The sequence below is a fragment of the Syngnathoides biaculeatus genome, chromosome 10 (assembly GCF_019802595.1).
Source record: "Syngnathoides biaculeatus isolate LvHL_M chromosome 10, ASM1980259v1, whole genome shotgun sequence".
In the NCBI taxonomy this organism is placed as follows: Eukaryota; Metazoa; Chordata; class Actinopteri; order Syngnathiformes; family Syngnathidae; genus Syngnathoides; species Syngnathoides biaculeatus.
This window is the reverse complement of record NC_084649.1, coordinates 7,567,203-7,589,964: the sequence shown is the minus strand read 5'-3', so window position 1 is coordinate 7,589,964 and position 22,762 is coordinate 7,567,203. Positions and strand designations below refer to the sequence as shown.

Genomic DNA, 22,762 nt, shown 5'->3' with positions numbered 1-22,762 from the left:
GGTCCTATATATACATGGGATAATCAGCCCGCATGAGGCGCAGGTGTGTGTCTCCCAATTAGCGCGAGCGCGCGGGCACCCGCACAGCCCGGGCTAGAGCGGCAGGATCATGACACAAACACTCATACATACATTTACATTTGTGCATCCCCCATACCAAATTGTTCTTCCCGATGTGCACACCTGTTTGTATATATATTGTGTATACGTATAACCTCACATATGACCGTGGTATAAACTTTGCATTTGAGCGTGCCGTGTTTAAAAATACAGTGTCCGCTGAACATCACAGCCAGCAACGGTCACAATGGCTGAAAGATAAAAGCCAAATGTTGAAAGCGAGAGAGGTGACAGTTTAGTTTACCCTAATAAGTAGCCAGTCACACAACAGACCTTTCCGACCTGTCAATCACTTGTACAATAACAGCCAATCAGATAGCCACGTTGTCTTAACCCCTGGTTCGACACGCCCCTCTTGTCATCATGTCCCACAAGCAATGCTGGTTATCAGTTGCGTGCGCTTTGAAAAGTTAATGTTACGAACAAAATGATCCTCAGATGTGCTTGGGGAACATGCAATTCTGATGAAAGATATCCGGCTAGGTTACAAGGGGCCCGGTTGATTCATTTTCCAAAGCCTAAAACACAGTTGTCGAAGTGTTTACGATGGATTATGGCTCATGGAAGAGCACACATACAACTAGGGAGAAGGTAAGAGAGGGAGAAGTAACTTCTCTAAGTTTGATTTAATTATTATCAGTGCTTTATACATTGCAGGAGAACAACTTTCACTTTGTTAGCGTATCACTGACCTGCTGAATGAAGTGTGTAATGTTTTTGGCCGAAGAGTCGGGTTAGTGATAAGTAAATGCGTGATGTCATGCAAGAGAAATGTAAATTTTCCCATTTGCATCACGTTGGACTTTTAAGACAGAGCACTGGGTTCGATTACAAGCCTAGTCAATTGAATATACCCACTCACTTCTAAAGACTACAATGATATTTCTCGTGATCTTTCCAAGTAAAAATTAGTCACCGTGCTTTACATGCGCAGTATGATTCCACTATTTTATCCTATTGGATTTCAATATGAATTTTGTGAGGCCTCAAACTTTTTTGTATCGATCGTCAACGTTTCGCCGTAACTCTGACATTGCGTCCTGCTCCCTCCAAAATCTTAATTCCGTGTACATATCCTTGTTGGAAATAGTTAAGACCTCTGTAGAACCCTCTTGAACAAGTCTGGTGCATTTGGCAAAAAACATTCTGCAATGTTACCGGGAATACGCGACAGAGCATCCACTTCAAACCTCTTCTGTTCAGTCGCCATTTTGGAAGATTGTGGGACATGGCAAGTGTAGGTCAGGGGGGCAGAGCTGAAGATCGCCAGTTGGAAAGGTCCATTCATGGAAAGACTCAACAAGTCAATTAATGGAGAACAAAATTTGTTTGCTTGTTTGACAACGCAAGACAATACATTCGATCAACTCTTCTAACAGTCACCAAATCAACAATATGTTGTAATTGTACTATCAGATGACATATGCATCATTCTGTACGAACAAGTACCTTGAAAAAATGATCAGCCATCTGTTTTGTTTGCTGGACACTAACACTATTTCATCAGTATGACAGCATAAAATATTTGTGTTGTAAACAGCATAAATAAACTGTGGTGATTGTAATTATAATATAATTTTACCATCACCTCGACTCACAGTTACAGAAGCACAACGTGCCTCTCCCCATCTGTTGACAACTTGTCAGACACAACGGCAGGAAGACATATTCCTTGAGGAAGAGTAATAAGCTGATAAGCGCTGGGAAAGGAGCACGATAAACCTGCGAAGTGTGACGAGACACAGGAGCTGTATTTATATGAGGAATGAGCACATGCAGCAGCTGTGCCTTGTGTGGGGGAAATAAAGCTGGGGGAGGTAGAAAAGCGCAACACAGAGGAGTTAGAGCAGAGACCATCTCTCATTCCCCAGAATTCTGCTTCAAAGTCCTGCAAATGAAGCGGGGGAAATTATGTTCCATTCATCTATGCATTCGCAACACCCCTGATTGATCCTGTTCATGACTTCAGGGTCATTGGAGCCTATTCCAGTTGACTTTGGGCAAAATGTGGACGACACACTGAACTGGTCGTCAGTCAGTCGCAGGCCACTGAGTGCGAACTGAACACACGCTGCCTGCACCAAAGTCAAGCGAGTGTACTACGACACTATCAGTGACTACAATAATTTCTAAGCCTGTAAATATACCAGGGCCTGGTGCACAACTGGTTAGCATATTGCCTTGCAGTTCTGAGAATAGGTTAAATATTCTGGCCCCACCTGTCTGGAGTTTGCAGGTTCTCCCCATTCCTTTGTGGCACTCCAGTTTCCTCCTGCTTTCCAAGAACATGCATTAACTGAAGATTCTAAATTTCCCCATCGATGTGAATATAAGTGTGAATGGTTGTCTGTCTCCATGTGCCCTGTGATTGGCTGGCAACGAGTTCAGTGTGCACCCATCCCTTCCAACAGGAAGATAGCTGGGATAGGCTACCCTTGTGAGAATAATTGGACCAGAAGATGAATTGATATATATTTGAGGGAACACAGTTGAGTAAATATGGCACAAATTGAATGTCGCTTCAAAATTGATGAAAACACGAGAAGAAAACAGTAACACTGGAGGAGCTGCAGAAATTTCTGGAAGGTGCTGGCTGTTTAATATATATGACAACAATCTCCCATGTTTTTCATGTCTGGGATATGAGGTGGGGTAGCAAGAATACATCTCATCCTATGTTATCTAACAAAGTAAAGCATTGAACCCTGGCTGTATTTTGGAAAAATACATTGGAAATCTCCCAAATGCATGTGAAAATCCATCCATCCATCCATCCATTTTCTGAGCTGCTTATACTCAAAAGGGTCACAAGATTGACAGAGCCTATCCTAGCTATCATCGGGCAGGAGGCAGGGTACACCCTGAACTTGTTGCCAGCCAATCACAAGGGCATGTATAGACAGAAAACAGTTGCATTTATAATCACACATATGGGGAATTTAGAGTCTCCAATTAACGCATGTTTTGGGGAAATGGGAGGAACCGGTGTGCCTGGAGAAACCCACGCAGCCACGGGGGAAAATGCGAACTCTACTAAGGTGGAGCTGGGATTTTGAACCCCAGTCCCCAGAACCGTGAAGCCATATTGCTTTCTGAAGAGAGAGCTGCAATTGGATTCAGAACTTGCAGGAAGCACATTAAATCTTTTCTTTCCAAGAGTGTTCCTTTTTTCTTTGGCCCCCAAGCTATATTACCGCAGTGTATTGTTATTGTTGTTTTTTCCCGTACATTCCACAAAGGTATTGTCGTATTTGTGTGTCAAGGTATACACCAGAGATTTCCCACTAAGTGGTGCAAAGAACTGGGCCCAACAGGGGAGAATTACTGCCTGGGGTATCTCAGCTGAAAGCCAACGGGGGCCAAAGTTTTTGTCTCCACCAGCAAGCTCAAGTCAATCCTGAATCCTGAAGTCTCAGACGTCTTCTGTACACTCTGGCATGCAATGTCAGTACAATAATTCCTTCATACGCTCTTCACAAAGCTTTTAACCTTGTCATGGGTCTGCATATCGTCATTCAACACATCGCTCTGAAGGTGAGGGACAATGGAGGCGGTCCAAAACAGCTATGCAAATCTCAACACTTTACATAAACAATGGGTAGCTCATTCATATCTTAATGAAAAATTGCACTTGAAAGCAGCTAATACGTCAAACCAGCTGCTCAAGAGAAAGACTGACCTGATGGTCTCACTATCAGATATTGCCTCCACCTAGATTAAAACTTCTAAACATTTTATCTGGGGAGGGTGGTTGAAAGAAACTGATGGTGTGGCTGAGGAACGGCGCGGCAGATGAATAGATTTGTTGGCTGATGAGAAATTCAAGTCGACTGGATGATGAAAGATTATTCAGGAAAGCTGGTTACCAATGGAGAAATATTGATTTAAAGGGTTTAATGTTACATTACTATTTGTGGGTGATTGTGTGACATGGTACTGCATGTGAAGAAAAAGATGCCTCCAGAAATTCACATGTGCAGAAATGTTAGATGGAAAATAAAAAGGTTCTTCTTAAGGGCTCTTGTCTTCAGCATGAAGGTTATTTTCCACTGGTGGAACCTCCAAAGTTGAACATTCTCCGGTTACACCCTTCAAACTTTAAACAAAAATTTGGCAGTTTCAAAGTTATGAAAAACTTCAGAGTTCAAGATGTCAGTGTACCTCACTAAATGATGAATAAACCTGGGTCCTCAGAACTGTGAGGCAGATGTGCTAACCAGTCATCCATCGTCCCGGCATCACAAAATGTTGCTTATTTATTAACCTATATTTAGTCACATGAAGCATTTGAGAGCAGATTCTCATTTACAATACAGTACTGACCTGGCGACAGACAGTGGAATGTTCTGGACTTCTTGCCCAGAAGTACAAGTGCAACCCCCTGGACTGTGACAATCCTAGATGGATAACTTTGGTTTTGGCCACCAAATTTGCAGTCAGTTGTTGGATCACCACCAACTTCAGAAATCTGGGTTCACTCACAAAAAGTGAATGACCAACTGACGCATCCTTTATGGACTACAAACATGATTTTTATCAAAGGATTTTTTGCAGCCTTTGTAGATTGTTGAGCGCGCTTCCCTTTGTGATGTCAGAGTTTAAGAGCTCCAGACCGATCCCCTTCGTCAGTCTTCACGGAGCGTTCCGTGGCTCAAGACTAAAATCCAGACATTCAGTGACTTTCCGGATGGTGCTCATAGTCCTGGATTTGTGGGTGCTAAACCAGTAGACTTGCTGTCCAGTCAGGTAAGAGTCTCAACGGACTTCACAAGCCTACAGTTACCAATGATTGTCAACCATACCAAAAGGTTCACTTGTCTAGGAAATGCGCACACAACTCCTGGAAGAGACACTCAAACTGATTTTACCACAAGGCCGAGGCAGACGGTTGGCCCAAGCGGTCCCGGAGGAGCACTCCTGATGCGTAATGCTCCCGCCTCTGCACTTGAATACACAATATCTTTTATACGTGTACATGACGCTGTATGATAAAACACTAACATTCTAGTGGAGTTTTTGAAATTCCTGGACTGACCTTTTTTTTTTTTTTTTTCCCAAGCTGGAACAAATCGGATGTCATCCAGCGTCTTCGTGATCAAATCTCGAAGGCGCCACAATCTACAGTATGCATTCTCTACCACACACAGAGAAAATATCCAAGTTGCAATGTCTTATGTACAAGCCAAATTCACATCAAGTTAGGACAAACAGAATATGAATGAGACGTTAAACAAGGAAAGAACTCATGTTACTACAGTTAGGTAATGACTTACGATTGCTCTCTTCAACAGAGCTCTTCTTCATTGCAAAAAAAGCCTCCAACAATTTTGTCCACACACGCACATCTCTGGCCTCATTGTTCCTTCTGAACTCAAACATCCTGGGAGCATGCTAATTAGGAGCCTGACTGCTGGATGGAAATAAAATGATGAAAAGTATTCTTCATCTCGCTCTTATCTCTTGCCTCCTCTTGCCGCTACACCAGGTGGTGATCATGTGATGTGAGGAGTCAGTCATAATGAGGGAGATGTCAAGAGAATGTCTGATTGCGATCACTGCATTCAGATATCTGCAGCTTCAGGAAAAGTATCTGTGACACGCCGACACATCACAAAGGCACATCTGCAGCTGCAGTCTCTTTTTGTGGTTGGAGCCATCCAACATCGTGACTTGATTATTTGCCTGCATTTGAACTCAACCACCTGCCCACCTGCCTGTAACTTAGTAATTCATTGTCACCAAACAAACAGACTTATTACGTTTACTTTGTTCTGCTTTCCCTGAGACAAGCGTGTATCATCATAGCAGAAAAAAATGGGAGTTAAAGGATACGATCATTTTTTTTTTAAATTTCTTCTTCTTTTCCAAACAAGTATAATGAACATGTCTTTCCTTTGAACTACGAGAGTAAGACAAGGATCGCTACCTATCCTAGGATTCCTAGAGTTACATGTGAAAAACACTCAAGACACTGAAAGCTATTGCAAAAATAAACAACCTCGAACTGGCCACAGATTTTTTTGCAAATCCACATCGTGGAAAAATCTGTACAAATTAGAAGAGAGAGAAGAAGTTTTCCTGACGGCTCAAATTCACCCTCCATTTATTTCCAGGGCTGTGCACACATCTATAACTTTTTTCATCAACATACTGTCACATGAAATGTATATTTCGACCTACCAATGACATATTTGCACAGTGTAGGTAATTCGACAAAATGTGAAGATTATTTCACCAAAACCTTTTATCATGCTGCTTTGCGTGGCATACTGTATGTGCTCAAGCATTCTACTTGTTTGTCAAATCATCTGAGGACTCCTGGCGACCATCAGAACTGTGAAAGGGAGTTACATCTAAAATCCCTTTGGGCTGGAGTGACCGACATCAAGGTCAAAGGTGATCTGAAAGCGCTTTGTTGAGCAAAACCACAAAAGAAAAAAAACGCACACATCACAACACAGTTAAGTTTGGAGCGAGGGGTCTGTTCGTGCTCAAGGGCGACTTGGTCCGAGCCGCATATGTTGGGGGGGTGCCGCTGCTGAGTCAGCGTGGGACAGCTTATTTGACTACTCTCAGTCTGATAGGGGCGCCCATTTAGTCAAGGCCTAAGCTGCTCTGATAGCACGTTGTGATAACCCCTGACTACCTCTGTCCAACATCATTATAGAAAGGTCAGACAGAGGGTCAGCCCTGGGGAGACGACTGTGTGTACAAGAATGACGTTTCATGCAAGTTATACAACCAAGTACAAAGGGGGATGCAGAAGGTGCATGTGTTTGTATCGATGCATCTTACATGGATTTAATTTTAAAGTTACTGAGGGAGAACACTTTTATTTCTTGTGCTAGGTGGCAGGGGAAGGGTGGTGCTAGTTGGGAAGCATTTATTCCGCTTAAAGTTGCGATAGCTAACATTTGCTGGCTTGAAACTCAAGAGCATATGCTCGTAACAAGAAAGTGTCTTTCACACTGCCCATTAAAGCTGGCTTTTTCACTGCCGCTCAGTGTGAGCAGTGACCATAAAGAACAAGGGCTTGAAGTGCACCCACTAATTTTCTGGCTTCCGAAGGAGTTACGCGGCTTCCAACGGCGGGACGTCACTTACTGAAAGGGGAAAACTGGGACCAGGGCGGGAGGTTTGAAGCGTGCACGCAATCGTGTCTGCAAAATGTCAGGTGTGCCTTAACACCCATTGAGTGTGAAATTAAATAACCATGTAAGTAAGAAGAGGTCGATTATGGATGGGGGGTGTGGTGGCGGGGAAGGGGGGCATTTATGTTCATGTGCCACACAGTCAACATAGCATAGGTATGAGGTGCTGCTGCTACAAAACCGTACTTTTTTCACCCTTTGGGTTAACAGTTGCTCACTTCCATGTGACAGGTCCGCCATTATTATGCGGGCAGGTTTTATTTTTCTACGAAACGAGCATTACTGCCATCTACAGTCCCGTTTTTTTTTTTAACAGGCCTCTTGTTTTAGTGCGTAAATAAGCTAAAGAAAAACACCAACAACAAAACAGCTTGCTAATTACAATAACAGAGAATTGCAACAATGGCTACACTTGACAGGAGAGCAACCACGATATAAAATCTGATATGTACTTGTACTGTGTTCTCTGCTAAATGAAACATTCATCCGTCCATTTTCGACAGTATCCTGCTCGTCCCCTTCAGGTTTACCGCAGGTGAACTGGAGCCCATCCCAGCTAACTTTGGGCAAGAGTACTCAATGGATGTGTAGCCAGCTAATGAAAAAAAAAAGAAACGTACAAACGTATGTATGAATATGTACAGGTTTTATGGACCTAACATGGATGTTTTTGGAATGTGGGAGGAAGGTCCTATACCCTGACAAAGAGCATAGGGAAAAATGTAAACTCCAAAAAGAGAACATTCAAAATCTGAGCTCAGAACTGTGAAGGTAACATTTTTACCCACTAAGTCAGTAATATTATTATAGTCATAAATTATTTTTTTTTTAACCAAGCGTTTTCTTTTTCTCTCATCAATGCAATGGTTTACCAAAAAGTGTAATGTTCAAAATGGTCCGCATGTGAAGCTGACACAGCGATAACATTTCCCCCCCAATCTTTTTGTGGTCATGTTTTGACTCATTTGGACAGCGTAACAGCAACATTAAGCAGTGTGCATTTCTCCTGACGTCACCGCACTCCAACGCTTCCGCACGTCGCTCACGTCAACAGACTGAAGCTGGAGCGGGAACGACGCAGTCTCAAGCGCACTCTTTGTCAACAGAGGATTCACTTTGGGGAATCTTCTAAATCTGGGAATCTTCCCGGGAACATTATGACTCCATGTACAATACACAATGCTCTCACACAACGAGACTTCCGAGCATAAGCGACTGAAAAACTGCACCCAACATACTACAGTGACCCACTCCTAAATCATTAATTGTGTGTACAAAATTCAGACAAAATGAGAGGGACTATTTTTTGCAAAGCGTCCTCTGGGGTCCCTCCATGGAGCAGGCCACAGGGATCACGGAGCATGCTCAGTGCCATTTTCCCACAGAACTTGTGTAATTAGTTTCATGTTTGTGCAATGCGGTGAAAACTGTTGTCCCAATGACCTGCAAACTGGCTCAGCCTGCCCCTTCTTTCAGATCCCTGCGGCCCTTGACCCCTGATTTCCAACCACTACGCCGTTGGACATTAATGTTCCCAGACAGATCATCAGGTGTCTCTTGGGAAACCATCAAATATCATTTAAATTGATCAGAAAATTGTTTATTTAACGTACAACCAATGACAGCCCCACAATTTATTGACTACGCAGAACACGGACTCTCAGGCATCCGTTCCGGCGACAGAACGACATAGTTGCGTAAATATATTTGCTGCTGTGCTTGTGATTGAATGTTTGAAATTGCAGTGAAACAATTCGCAAATGGTCAGAAACCCAAAAAGTCCACACTGGGGGAAAAAAAAAAATTCAGTGGTTTTCACTGGTGTCACACTGTGTGCGGTTCACCAATCAAATGTGACAAGTAAATGCTACATGGCAGAAGGTACAATTATACACCAGATGCCATTCATAAAAAATAACTTGTTGTTTAGCTAAAACAGGCCCAGATTTCACACATTCAGTAAATTGAGACAAGATGAGCAATATTTTCGTCATGGATACTTTCTTTTTGTGACATTTTTATTTGGTAGTATGTCGTTCCTAATAGGGTTTGGCTTCGGAAAGGTTTGCAACTGACAACCCACCTTTCTACCAACCCAATGAAGTGTCAGTTCAAAGGTCCAGCTGAACATAACAATACATACGGTATGTAGTATTTGCGAGGACGCCCAATATGTGAGAGAGTTACTCAAGCCATCCAGGTAAGACGCGAGCCCAGCCCACAAGCCTCACCCAGCTATGAGCTCTGCATTGTCCTCCGCAGGATGCGGGTCACCTTTCCTCTTCTGAAGCGAGTTACACGCCCACACCCTCATATGTCCACACACCCTTCATTCAGTATTTCGTAAAAAGTCCCATCAATGACACACATACTGACTCGCTGTGCCTCTCAGAGGATGCAGGGAAGAATTCATGGAAGGAACCCGCACACACCCACCACTCATTACAGGTGGGCGTCATCGCCCGCTCGGCTTCATTGCTCAAGAAAAGTTGCGAATCAACTCTTTTGGCACAACCTAAAGCAGGAAACGCTACTGTTTGTTCTTCCTGTTCTTGTACACAGTTTCTAATGTTCCCATCTGAGTAACCACAAGCACAATTTATGGTTATTGCCTCCCTACTTCCAGTTATATTCCAGCCCTTTTGCATGAGTAGTTCTTCCGACACGGAAGTACTGTATGCAGTGACCTTTTGCCACAAATATAGAACACAGCCTCAGAATATTCAAACATACAATGGACCAAATGGTTTTGACGGAGAGACTTAAACTTTAGGATGACAATAAGCAACTTTTGTACTTTTTCAAGAAAAAATAAATTAATGTTTTGACAAACCTTCCCTTAAACAGTACTACAACCATGACGTAAAATCCTAGGTTTCTACAGACGGAACGTACAATATTTGTTTTTGATATGAAAAGATTAACATCACAGAGCAGACAAGGAGAGCAGCTTTTGTTCAGCAGTGTCACAATTTAGTGTTTCCACAAGACTTCATGAACAAAAGTGCATGCATAAATCACCATCAAAACTGTTCAAAGAAACTTTTATGGACTGATGAGATAAAATACTTTTACCAAAGTGATAGAAAGGCTCAAAATTTCAAGAAAGAATGATTTGCTCATGATCCCCAAAATACAAGCTCATCTATGAAAGTGGCAGAAAATGACATGGCGTGAGTTTTGATTGGTGCTCACTTACTGTCACTGGTGACGTAGCACATAACGGCAGCAGCAAAATAAACTTTAGCAAACCAACAGAAAAATGTTGCAATGATGCAAACAAATTGGATGGGAAATCTTGATCATCCAGCAAGACGATGATCATTTGCTGAAATGAAAGAAGTTCATCTGGGAAAATTAGCCTGAGCACAGATTGCTTTATTCTGATTGCTTGGTGGAATTGTCAATGCGCTGGGGGTGGACCTGGGTTTGGCGTTACAACATACTAAGGTCCCAACAGTACTGTCATTGAAAAAACAATTTTCTGGCTTGATGCTTCACGAGGGACAGATCAAATCCACACTGTCTTGTTGGCCTCCTGTGTACTTCACAGTCACAGTTGTTTAGGCTCGTTGCGTTAAAACCCGCAACCGCTGATGCTTCATGGGAAAGAAAATCAATTGGTCCAACAGTATGTGGGGCAGCATGAGACAGGGCTGCCCTCTCAAAAGCTTGCTTTCAGCAAGACAAGAATAAATGGCAGTAATCTGTGGTACAATTATTTATTGTTGGGAGATTTTGAGAAACGTCACATCACACACATTTTTAAGACACCAAAATATGAAATGACCAAATTTAGATATGAGGTTTCCCCCACATGCAGTCACACCACTCATATATATTTTTCTCACTAATCACATATACACATCACAGGGTTCAAGGGGGACTGGTACAGGGTTGGGAGGGTGTGGGTGTCGGACGGGGTTTCGGCACCTATGTGCTGTTTCCCAATCATGCATCACACACACACACACACACACACACACACACACACACTCATTCGCACATTTTAATGCACCCACCTTTGGAGGACGGTGAGGTTGTGGGTGTGGGGGTTTTGGCACTTAAGCAACCGTACCTGGCTCCCCCCGCCATCTCTGCTCACTGGCCTCTCCAGATTTTAATGCACCACACCACACGACCGGGGTGGGAGGAGTGGGGGCCACTGATACATGGGGTAAGCCAAATAACTGCCAGTAAGAGACCTGGTGACAGTAACGGGGGGAGGTGGGTTCTCACTTAATCCATGCTGGTATTCCTGGGCTGGATGACTGCTTCTTGGGGCTTCCCTCTCTGTTCCCTGGGTCCACCCCCCACCCCCATCATTTTTAGGTGCTCCTATCCGCCCTCCTTTCTAACAAACAAGCGACACTCTCCCGCCCTCGGGCTGGCAGGTTGGAGGGGGGTGTCTGGCTTCCTGGGGGTAGGGGGGCTCTGGGGTACTGACTGATTGACTCAAGGGGAGGCATTGGGTCAGTGGACTGCCCTGGGTCCCTCGGTTTGGAATGTGTCCACTAGGATGCTCTCGGGCGGACCCCTGGCCCTGATCCTGCCCATCAATTGATTGGGTGGGGCCCTCATCCTCTGCGATGCGGGCACAGCAATTCCAGGACACTTCCGTCAGTTTTTGTGCAAGCAAAACAGTGCCAATTCACTTGCATGTGCATGTGTGTGTTGCAGGCACACTCCACTGGGACTTCCTTCACTGGGTGTGGGGACACTCACTTATTGCGACAAACAACTCATGAATATGCAAATTGCTTGCGTATCCCCTCACTCATAGTCTTGCTCCATAGACTTATACTGTAACTGACATTGTCAATCCCACCACAGTTCTGTTGTACAGCCAGCTTCATGACCCTTGTCCTGACTGCTTCTACTCCTGTTCTATCTTGTCCTGTTCTTCTCTCACAGGGTGTTGGACGACAGCCCCATGCAACACTCATACTTAAGTGTCTCATTGTTTTACATAATGTCATGACTTATTTTTCTTATCCCATTTGCAGTAAGAGCTTGTCTTTGGTCTTCATTTTTCTCTCCCCTGTAGAAGCTTTTATTCAACCAAATTGACATTCTCAATAAACTTAAATTATGGTTGTAAGGAATCACAGCAGAAGACACTCTGGCATAATAAGGATACAGATACTTCATTCTGCCTGACCTAACAGCTGAATGAACCCGAATGAGGATCAGCGGTACAGAAAATGGATGGATGGATGGATGGATGGATGGATGAATGGATGGATGGATGGATGGATGGATGGATGGATGGATGGATGGATGATGGATGGATGGATGAAGAATTTATAAAGTGAGGCGTTAATATTTTGAAAACTCAAGCTTGCCTGCTTAATAGATTACAACAACACGTTGGTCAACTATGAATTAATTACCACGACGAGTACAACCTGATAAAAAAATGCCAAAGAACAACAGCGTTCTAATGCATACATATTGCTACATGTTTGAGCCACCAGACCTGCAATGTGTTTCTGATTGAGAAGCCACTGAGCTCCCTGGTCATCAATCTTGTTCCTTTCAGTCTTCAGAAGAAGGTCATTTGTTTTCCTCCTCCTTATAAATTAGCAAAATGTATTCATCTATCATCAGTCTAACATTAGCCCCCTAAAGCGTGGCTATCACAATATTTTCACGTAGACCCATTTCAGCCGCAAAAAATGAACTGTTGGGTGGAACGGTGGGTCAGCTGGTAAAGCGTTGGCCTCACCGTTCTGAGGACCGGGTTTGATATCGGCCCTGCCTGTTTGAAGTTTCCATGTTCTGCCCGTGCCTATGTTGGCTTCCTCCGGACACTCCGGTTTCCTCCCAAACCCCTAAAACATACAACATTAATTGGACACTCTAAATTACACATAGGTGCGATTGTGAGTGCGAATGTTTGTTCGTCTATATGTGCCCTGTGATTGGCTGGCAACCAGTTCAGGGTGTACACGTTGACAGCTGGGATAGGCTCCAGCACACCCCACGACCCTCGTGAGGATAAGCAGAAAAAAATAAATATAAAAGGATGGATAAATGGAAATGCACTATTGTGATAATACTATATTGTTTTCTGTCAGTCACTGATGGTGTAGTAGTACACACGCCTAACTTTAGTGCGGGCAGCGTGGGATCGATTCCCGCTCAGCAATGGTGTTGATATGTACCCTGTGACTGACTGGCGACCAGTTCAGGGTGTAGTCCGCTTTTCGCCCGAAGCTACCTGGGATAGGTGCCAGTTCTCCCGTGACCCTTGTGAGGATAAGTGGCTTGGATAATGGATGGATGGTCTCTGTCTTTTCAGGTTTTCAACAATTATATTCAAATATGTGTAAAGTTTTTATAACCAAATCTATAATTTCTATAGCTATCGTGGCATTTGTTTGGAGCAAGGTAAATAGTAAACAGACTGCTGCTCTCTGCATACGGCAACCTATTTTAGTGGCTGTTCCAAATCTAAAGAAAGAGATGGAAATGAGGAAGCGTTTAAAAGATAAAAACCACTTGTTGTCCTTATCTTTCTCTGGACGTCAGCTGGTAGGATGAACTGCATTGAAGTAATTTGATGATGCATGCGGAAACGCACGCAGATGTTTTTCATCTGAAAAAGGAAGGGACAGTCATCTCATGGAGATGCATTTGGTACCTCGGCCTTCGGTGGGGATTAATCTGACGTCGTCTGCCTCGTAGTAACACCACTTTCCCGTCCCAATCGTGGAATACATCAATCAATGCCATACAAATACACACTGGCACAGCACACAACTGCGACACGCACATCTTTTGGAGCAGTTCAGAATGTAGAGGTATATTTATCAAAGAATGTGACTATAACGTTTTACTACTGATCCTTTATTGGTAGGGAATGATTGTCTACACTGTATTTGTTGTAATTCTCATGAGAAACGTTTCACTCCCTGTAATGCCCTGGAAGCTTTAAGGCTTACTATCGGGGAAGAAAAAACAGTTACTACTTCCTATGCAGTGTTCAGATACATGTATATGAACTTTTTGAGGGGTGGGGAAATTATCAAGGTAATATTTGTCACGACCCATCGGAACGGAGGTAGGACCGAGGTAATTCGGGAAAAACGTTTATTAATCCAAGGTCGGGGATCGGGCAGGCAGTCAGGTGCAGAAGCGGTTATCAGGGCGTCAGGCGTAGAGGACAGGTCAGCGGGCAGGCGAAGGTCGGTACACACGGGTTGATGATCAGGGATACGGGAGTGTTGGAACAGGGCATGAACCTCAACGATCTGGCGCCGGACCAGTCGTCCCCATGGTCCTATATACACTGGGGCCAATCAGCCCGTATGAGGCGCAGGTGTGTGCCTCCCAATTCGCGTGACCACACGGGAACCCGCACAGCTCAGGCTGGAGCATGACAATGTTCATATCCCACAATTTGTTCAATTAGAAACAATATAGAACACCATACTGAGACTTTGAAATAGCTACGATATGTTAGCTGTAATTACCTTTTTTTGTTATCACAGGTGGTCGGTCCGCTTCCTAGGGGCCAACAAAATAGACCAGTGTTTCATAAACAGACTAGTTCATAGCAGATGTAATATTTTCAAACCTGGAAGAAAAAATGGTATACAACAGAATGACTAGATCTTAAGAATGCAAAAATGATTAAGACCCTCAGCAGAGAAGCCACAACACAAAAGCTGACTCCATCACACAACCACAAAAGTCCAGAATGTGTGCGCATGTGGGGGGCAGGGCTCACCACCTGGAGGAACCCCACGCAAGCACAGTATACAGATTTTCAAACTTTTTGCGAGGCAGACGTGCTCATCACTAGGAAGCTATGTTCATGTAAACAATCTCATTTCTCATAGATTTTTCCCCACATTGGCAAGGTTAAAAAGAGATTTCATTTGTGTTTTCCATAGCTGATACAACCTTATTGGCATGCTGAAGATTTACGAGAAACTAGACTGTGTGTGTGTGTGTGTGTGTGTTGTGTGTGCACTTCAATAAATCGATCCATACACTGTATAAACATTAGGTGCTGTGCTGATGGATATGCCAAAGGCTCAACTTTTGTGTAGAATAAAAGGGAACTTACTTCCTGTCGCTCCTGTTAAAACAAAGACCATCCTGAGGCAACCTACAACACCGTGGAGGAGCACAATGATGGTTGAGAGATCTAAATCAGAATGTAGGGAAGCAGAACACAAGTGAAGAAAAGCTAAACTCCAAATTGACTATGACCTGTACAGACAGTGTCTTTGTAATTTTAACCAAGAGTTAGTTCAATCTAGACAGCAACACTTTTCTGAAATCATCAGTACGAACCTCAAACAATACTCGTGTTCTGTTTGCTGTGGTTGACAAGCTCACAACCCCCCGAATCAGATAGATCCAGAACTCGTAACAGCTGACAAATTCATTGAGTTTGCCTGTTTCTTAGTGAAAAAAAATATAATCTATCAGGTCAAATGTCAGCAAACATCAGCAAAAAGATAAAATGATTTTAAGCCACCCAGGGAAAACTCTATTAACATGTCAGAATTTTATACAGTTGACCAAAAAACTGTAGAGAAAACTGTTGAGCAGTTGAAACCATCAACGAGCTGTCTCAACTCAATACCATCTGACTTTTTCAAAACTACTGTGAAGTCAGTGCTACCTGATTTTCAGCAAATAATCAATTGTTAACTTCAGTCTGGCGAGTTTCCCAAAGCTCCTAAAGTAGCTGCTGTTAAGCCTATTTTAAAAACAGAGCACTGGACAATTCCGTGTTAGCAAGCTATAGACCCATCTCAAATTTCCTGTTCATAGCCATATTCTTGAGAAAGTTGTTGTTAATCAACTCAGCAATTTCTTGAATTTAAATTGACTTTTTGACAAATTTCAATCAGGTTTCCGAACTCACCACAGTAGAGCATCTGCTCTTATCAAAGTGCTAAATGAAATAAAGTTGAATACTGACCCAGGAAAGGTGTCGATTTTGGTCTTGTTGGAACTCAGTGCGGCTTTTTCATACGGTAGATCACAATATACTGCTAAACAGGTTGGAAACGTGGGTATGACTAAATGGAACAGTCCTTAAATGGTTTAGGTCCTACCTGGAGGAAAGGAGCTACTTTGTGACCGTTGGAGGTGCGAATGGCAATGACCTATGGGGTCCCTCAAGGGTCAGTTCTTGGATCTCTCCTGTTCAGCCTGTGTATGCTACCCTTGAATCAAATTCTTCAAAACTTTAATTTTGACTACCATAGCTATACAGATGACACACAGTTATATTTAGCAGTGTCTCCAGATGACGACAGTTCAATTGAAGTATTGTTCCTCTGTCTAAATCAGATTAACTTGATGAGCCAAAATTTTCTTCAACTAAATCACAACAAAACTGAGACAATTGTTTTTGGCAATAAAGAAAAGAGAAAGGCTGTTTGTAAACACCTGGAATCTCCATCTTTAAAAACCAAAGACCAAGTCTGAAACCCTAGTGTTCTGATTGAGTTCGACCTGACTTTCAACAATCATATCAAATAAATCAAATGTCTTCTACCATCTGAAGAACATACCTAGAGTGAAGGGTTGTATGTGTCAAGCAGACCAGGAAAAGCTCATCCATGCTTTCATCTCAAGTCGACTTCACTACTGTAGTGGTCTCTTGACTGGACTCCCCAAATAGAGTATTAAAGAGCTGCAGCTCATTCAGAATGCTGCAGCTCGTGTTCTGACTAGAACAAAGGGGTCAGAGCATATAACTCCAATCCTAAAGTCCTTGCACTGGCTTCCAGTCAGCTTTAGAATAGATTGTAAAGTTCTGCTACTGGTCTATAAATCACTAAATGATTTTGGTCCTGAATAGATGAAAGACATGCTTACAGAATACAAACCCAGTAGAGCTCTGAGATTGACTGACCCAGGTCAAATAGTGGAGCGCAGAGTCCAAAGCAAACATGGTAAAGCAGCATTTAGCTATTTTGCTGCACACAAATGGAAGAAGTTGCCAACAGAGGTGAGGTCAGCCCCTAGTGTGAATGTTTTTAAAACCAGGTTGAAAACTCTTCTTTTTTTATAATGCTTTTTAGAGTCTATCCACCAATCGTATTACTTGCACTATACACGGTTTTAATTGTCTTTATATATATATATATATATATATATATATAGTTGTCATTTTTATTGTTTTTATCCCATTTTTAATGTTTTATCTCTTTGTTTTTAAATGCTTATAATCATGTAAAGCACAGTGAGTTACCTCGTGTATGAAATCCATTATACAAATAAATTGGCTTTGCTTTGCTGTTGTGACTAAATTCGAACCCAACTGACATCTTACAGCATGTACTCAATAATTACATTATTGCTTTGGGGATGCTATTCATCTGTTGCCTCAGTGTGTTTCTGTGCAGGCGTACCGATGACTGACTCTGTGTCCGGCCCACTTCAGCCGCTCTTGACCTCCTCCGTGCAGCAGATGAAGAGGTAACACTTTGATGTGGTGATGCACAAAGGCCTCGGCAACGAGCACCGTGCAGCGGCCACGTCGTAATTCTGCTTGAAAGGAGTAACGCCGTGTGTTGTGTGAGCTGGGGAGACATACATTCAAGTGACTGTCTTTTTCCACATCATTTGTGTTGTTGCAAATAGTAAAAAAAATAATCCTCGACATAGGAAACTATACTTTACCCATACTCTATTTTACGGTCATATTATACCCCTAATGGGACAAGCCAAAAGGAAAAGAAGATTATAACGTGCCACCATTGCAATTCAATGCTTGTTAGTATCAATCTTCCATTTTTCTAAACACTCGTGTTCATTAATACCGCGGAGCTTTGGCGGTAAAGTACATCCCAGACTGGTCGTTGTAGTTGGCTAAATTCTCCTCTCTAATCTGTTTGTGTATTGTATTTTTTGCATTTAACAATGTTGCTTATGTAACCCTGTTAAAAGTTCGTACAGGTAAAATTTCAGTATAATAGAGTAGCAATTAGGTTATAGGTTTTCTTTATGCAATGTGGTGGAATATCTGTTAAACTGTGTGTGCTTACTGTATTTTCTTTTGGAGGGATTTGTATTTAAATGTGTTTGATTCATTTGTGAAAAAGAAATACTTTTTTTGCCATTTTATTGTTGAAACCATTGTTTAAGAAGGACAGGAAGTGAAGTCTGAAGGAGACACGGAAAAGGAGAGAGAAAAAAGGCTTGATGGAGTGCACGGTACAAGTGGTTGTTGAAAGGCAACGAAAGGACAAAGAAAGTGAACGGTGGATTATCAAAAGATGATTGACGTGTTCAACAAGGACTGTTGAAAGTTCAACTGGGATAGTGTGTCGTTTGAGTGGACTACTCAAATCACGGCGTAATGTGGTGGAGTTAGCCGCTACCACAGGGGCTAAGTACATGCATGAGACTTGGCTTGGGTGCTAGCAACCAGCTAACGCTAGCTAGCCAGGCGTGTGTACTGGACCACGAAGGAGAGGACAAGGGCGGTAGCGTAGAGCTAACGCAGCTAGCGAGGCTCTGTTTGGACTTCAAGGAAGAAAAAGGGACGAGGACTGTGAGGATGCTGGACAGAGCAAAAACCACCTTCACCTTTCTTCACTCCTGCCTTGGGAAGCACCGCAGTGACTTTGGGGTTTGAATTTTGTTTGTTTGGCGGCTATATTTTTATTTGTTTGGGCCCTGCGCATGTGTGCATTGTGTACCTGTCAAATTGACTTTGTTTATTTGACTGTTGTGTATAGATGTTTGATTTTCCATCCTTTATTTTGTTTTTAAATGTTCACACTTTTTGTTACATATCCAGGTTTATTATTTGACTATCTGCAAGACAGTTAAAATAGTGGGGAGTTTATTTGGTGGTTTGATTATTTAAATTAGGATAATATTAACTCATAAGCGGAAATATTATTGCAGAGACTTTTGATGGAGAATTAAATGCACAAGAGTAAAATTATAATCAACGTTTTAGTCATTAACGTTGAGTTAATTTATTAGTTTCGTAGTTTGGAGTAAGAAAAGAACTCAGGTGGCTACCTCGTCAAAGTATTTTATACTAGAGAGGCACTACACTTATCCTGAAATGGAGTAGTTAATTCTTTAAATAATTTATTTATTGAAAATTCCATCCCATTCTCTTTCCCGTGTCGCTTATCCTCACAAGGGTCGCCCGAGTGCCAGAGCCTATCCCAGCTAATATGGGGTGAAAAACAGAACCCTGAACTGGTCGCCTGCCAGTCGCAGGGCACTGAGCGGGAATTGATCTCACTCTGCCCGCAACAAAGTCAGGTGTGTGTGTAGCACTACACCGTCAGTGACTTCCTTATTCAAAATATAAAACACCTGATGTGGCATGCATGTTTTTTTAGTAGCTTTAAATTCCTGTGTGATATTTATCAGCGATGTCTTTGTTCAAGTTACCGCAATCTCTTAATTGGGAAAAACTTTCTTCAAGACAATCCTTTCTTCCTTCCATAGTCTGTATGTTGTGAGTGCCAATTTTGTTTGAAAACTACCAGGTACGCACAATACATTTGAAGTAAGTCTTAGCAGTAACAATGAGCTGTGCTGTCCACAAGGCGATGTCAGGTCCAGCTGGGCCAGACTCGATCAATAGGCTCAACAGCAAGAACAGTGGCTGTCATTGGACTCTGACCCTGACCCTCACCCCGACACACACAAACTCGCAGTGTGACATATTGCTCCCGAGTCCTTGGCCTTATTTGCCCCGCCCCGCCTGCTTCTCGTTTTTCAGCTTCAGTTCACTCTCATGCTTGTGACTCATCACCAGGATGTGATACAGGGAAAAACGGGTCGACTCACAGCTCCAAAGCAAGCACACTGTCACACGGATGGCTGACTTGATGACGCTGGGGCAGGACAGGGCTACGACTACTACTCGCCACTGGACAGCACTGTGGTACATGCCGCTGCCGTGGGCCTTGCTGTCCCATAAATCTTATTTAAGAGGCTGAGAGCCGTTTAAGCAGACCAAATGTCCCATGAAGGGCTGTAGAGCAATCAGAATGCTGATGCTAGTTTTATTCAGGCCCAAAAGACAAGTGATATGAGCACTTTATCAAGTCTTCCTGTTTTCCATTTTGCTCCAAAGGCACAGTTCATTTGGATGGTGGCGACAAGTTCAGGGTGTAGTTTGCCTTTCGCCCAAAATTAGCTGGGATAGGCTTCGGCACTCCTGCGACACTTGTAGGGATACGTGGTTTGGAAAATGGATGGATACTTGTATTTTCGGGCGGCATGGTGAATCAGCTGGTAAAGAGTTGGCCTCAGAGTTCTGAAGACCCAGATTTGATCCCAACCATGACTGTGTGGAATTCGGATGTTCTCCCTGTGCCTGCACGGGTTTTCTCCAGGCACTCCGGTTTCCTCCCACATTCCAAAAACATGCAACATTAATTGGACACTAAATTGCCGGCTGTTTGTCTTTATGTGCCCTGCGATTGGCTGGTAACCACTTCAGGGTGTACCCTGCCTCCTGCCCGTTGACATCTTGGATAGGCTCCAACACTCCCCGCTGACACTTGTGAGGATAAGCAGCAAAGAAAATGGAGGATGGATATATTTTACAGTGTCATATGTGTATATAAATAAATGTACTAACCATGAGTACAAAATGAAAGCAAGTGCTAATCAGTCATTTTCAGTCATCACACTAAAATTAAAATAAACAAATTCAAACAAAACTGACAACCATTTAAACACACAATTTAGTCTTCAATGAGCCAAACATGCATGTTTTCAGCATGTGGCCACAGAGGAAAAACCCACACAAGCACAGAGAGAAACACACAAACTCCCCTAAGGTGAGATTCAAACCCAGAACTTTTCCACTCTGAGGCAGACACACCAACCGCTACTTGTTCAGCATGTGTGTGGCCATGTTTCTTTTCATTACAATTGTTTTTGCGTACTACTAGTTGTACATTTTGTAAAGTGTGAAATGGGTGTTTAGATCGCAATCACGTTTTCTAGAAAGAAAAATTGGCCTTGTAAGTCAAACATAAGTGTGAAAAAATACACTTCTGCATGTTCAATGTTAAGACATTCACCTTTAAGAAGGTTTGTGAAAATGCATCTAAATGCTTATTTAAACCGTTGTTATGACTGCTAAGATGGCAAGTCAGCACTGTTGCTGTTTAAAGGTTTGATCGAAAATAGATTTGCACCTCAGCCCCTTGAGTACGGGAGGAGGAGAATGACGGGCATCTTCACGAGCCTGCCTGATCGGCGATGTGGCAATACAGATGCCAGCGTGGCCAATAACAGTCGGTCTTGAGAGTCGAGAGGGCACGTTGCTTCCGCTCAGCCTGAGTCGTGTTTAAATCATGTCATCGTCATTCAATCAGGTGATGGCTTCTTGGAAACAACAGGCCCACATCACCATGACAACCGCTGATGTCTAGCATTTAATCGAGTAAAGTCGACCGTTTTTATTTGGGACACTTTTCAGAAGGCTGATGGGGTGGGAGGGGACTGTCATATGTAATTCATTTTATTTGTAGGGTGTGACAAATGTCACAGCTTCTGTGAGACGCTGCAAAAAGGGAAAAATAGGGTTCCTCTCGGTCTGTCAAGACATTTCTTCTTACCAGGCAGCTTTCGTGTCAGAGTATTTCAAAGCATACTGAGAATTCATTACTAAGTTTAGCTTAAAAGAAGAACAATGATAAAACTATAGGTGAAGGTATAATAGTTATTCAGTACACAATGTGTCTTTTTTCTAGGGGGGTGGCCTCCTCTATGTGGAGTTTGCATGTTCTCCCCACGTTTGCGTACTCCGGTTTCCAACATTCCACAAACATGCGCGGTAGGTTTGGCGATGACTCAAAATTGTCCGAAGGTGTGAAAGCGAGTGCTATTGGCAGGCGAACACTTCAGAGTGACCCTAACCCGAACCCTAACCCTCTCACCCGGAGTGAGTTGGGATAGGCAACAATATTGAGGATAAGCGGTTCAGAAAATGGATGGATGTTTCGGCGTCAATTTTGGCACCACAGAATATTGGTGACGTGAGTTGAGGAGCTTCACATAGTCCTTTGGCCCCATCTTGTGGCATTTTAATGCCAGAGAACTTTGTTGATATTAGTTTAAGGGCCGCTATACATTTTAAACTTTTGGGGTGTATCCATTGTTATGTCCTAATCAATACCTTTCTGCGTCGAGCAAAACGCTCAGGTGACATGTTTGCTGAGCGTCCTTTTTCTCCTGCAAAAATATTGACACGGGTAACAAATGCATTTGGGTCGCTTTGTGAAGAAACAAATACCGATGAAGAGGAATGTGACATAATTTCAGGAGTAGTTCTTTATGCTTTAAGGCTTCAAGGGAAATGGTGACTGATTATAACAGTTTTTTTTTTTTTTTTTTAAACTTTGTTCATCTGCTTGTCAGGTAGATGATGAAATGCAGCGGGACTCCATAAAATGCATTTTTCCAAAGTCATTAAAGGCCCATGTTTAATTTGGATGAGATGAATTAAAGGCAGTTATTCAAGGTGC

The 22,762-nt window shown here is 42.8% G+C and overlaps 1 long non-coding RNA gene across 2 annotated transcripts; it reads left to right on the top strand.

Annotated features, from left to right (window-relative positions):
• The first annotated feature begins 494 nt into the window (after window positions 1-494).
• LOC133507588 (uncharacterized) lies at window positions 495-6,190 on the top strand. 2 transcript variants are annotated; one of them, XR_009796848.1, is made up of 5 exons: window positions 495-711; window positions 4,716-4,866; window positions 4,943-5,044; window positions 5,180-5,243; window positions 5,606-6,190. It is a non-coding gene; the product is annotated as an uncharacterized LOC133507588 (long non-coding RNA). The 2 variants fall into 2 exon arrangements; XR_009796847.1 differs by lacking the exon at window positions 5,606-6,190 and having other exon boundaries at window positions 5,180-5,535.
• Window positions 6,191-22,762: the final 16,572 nt, after the last annotated feature.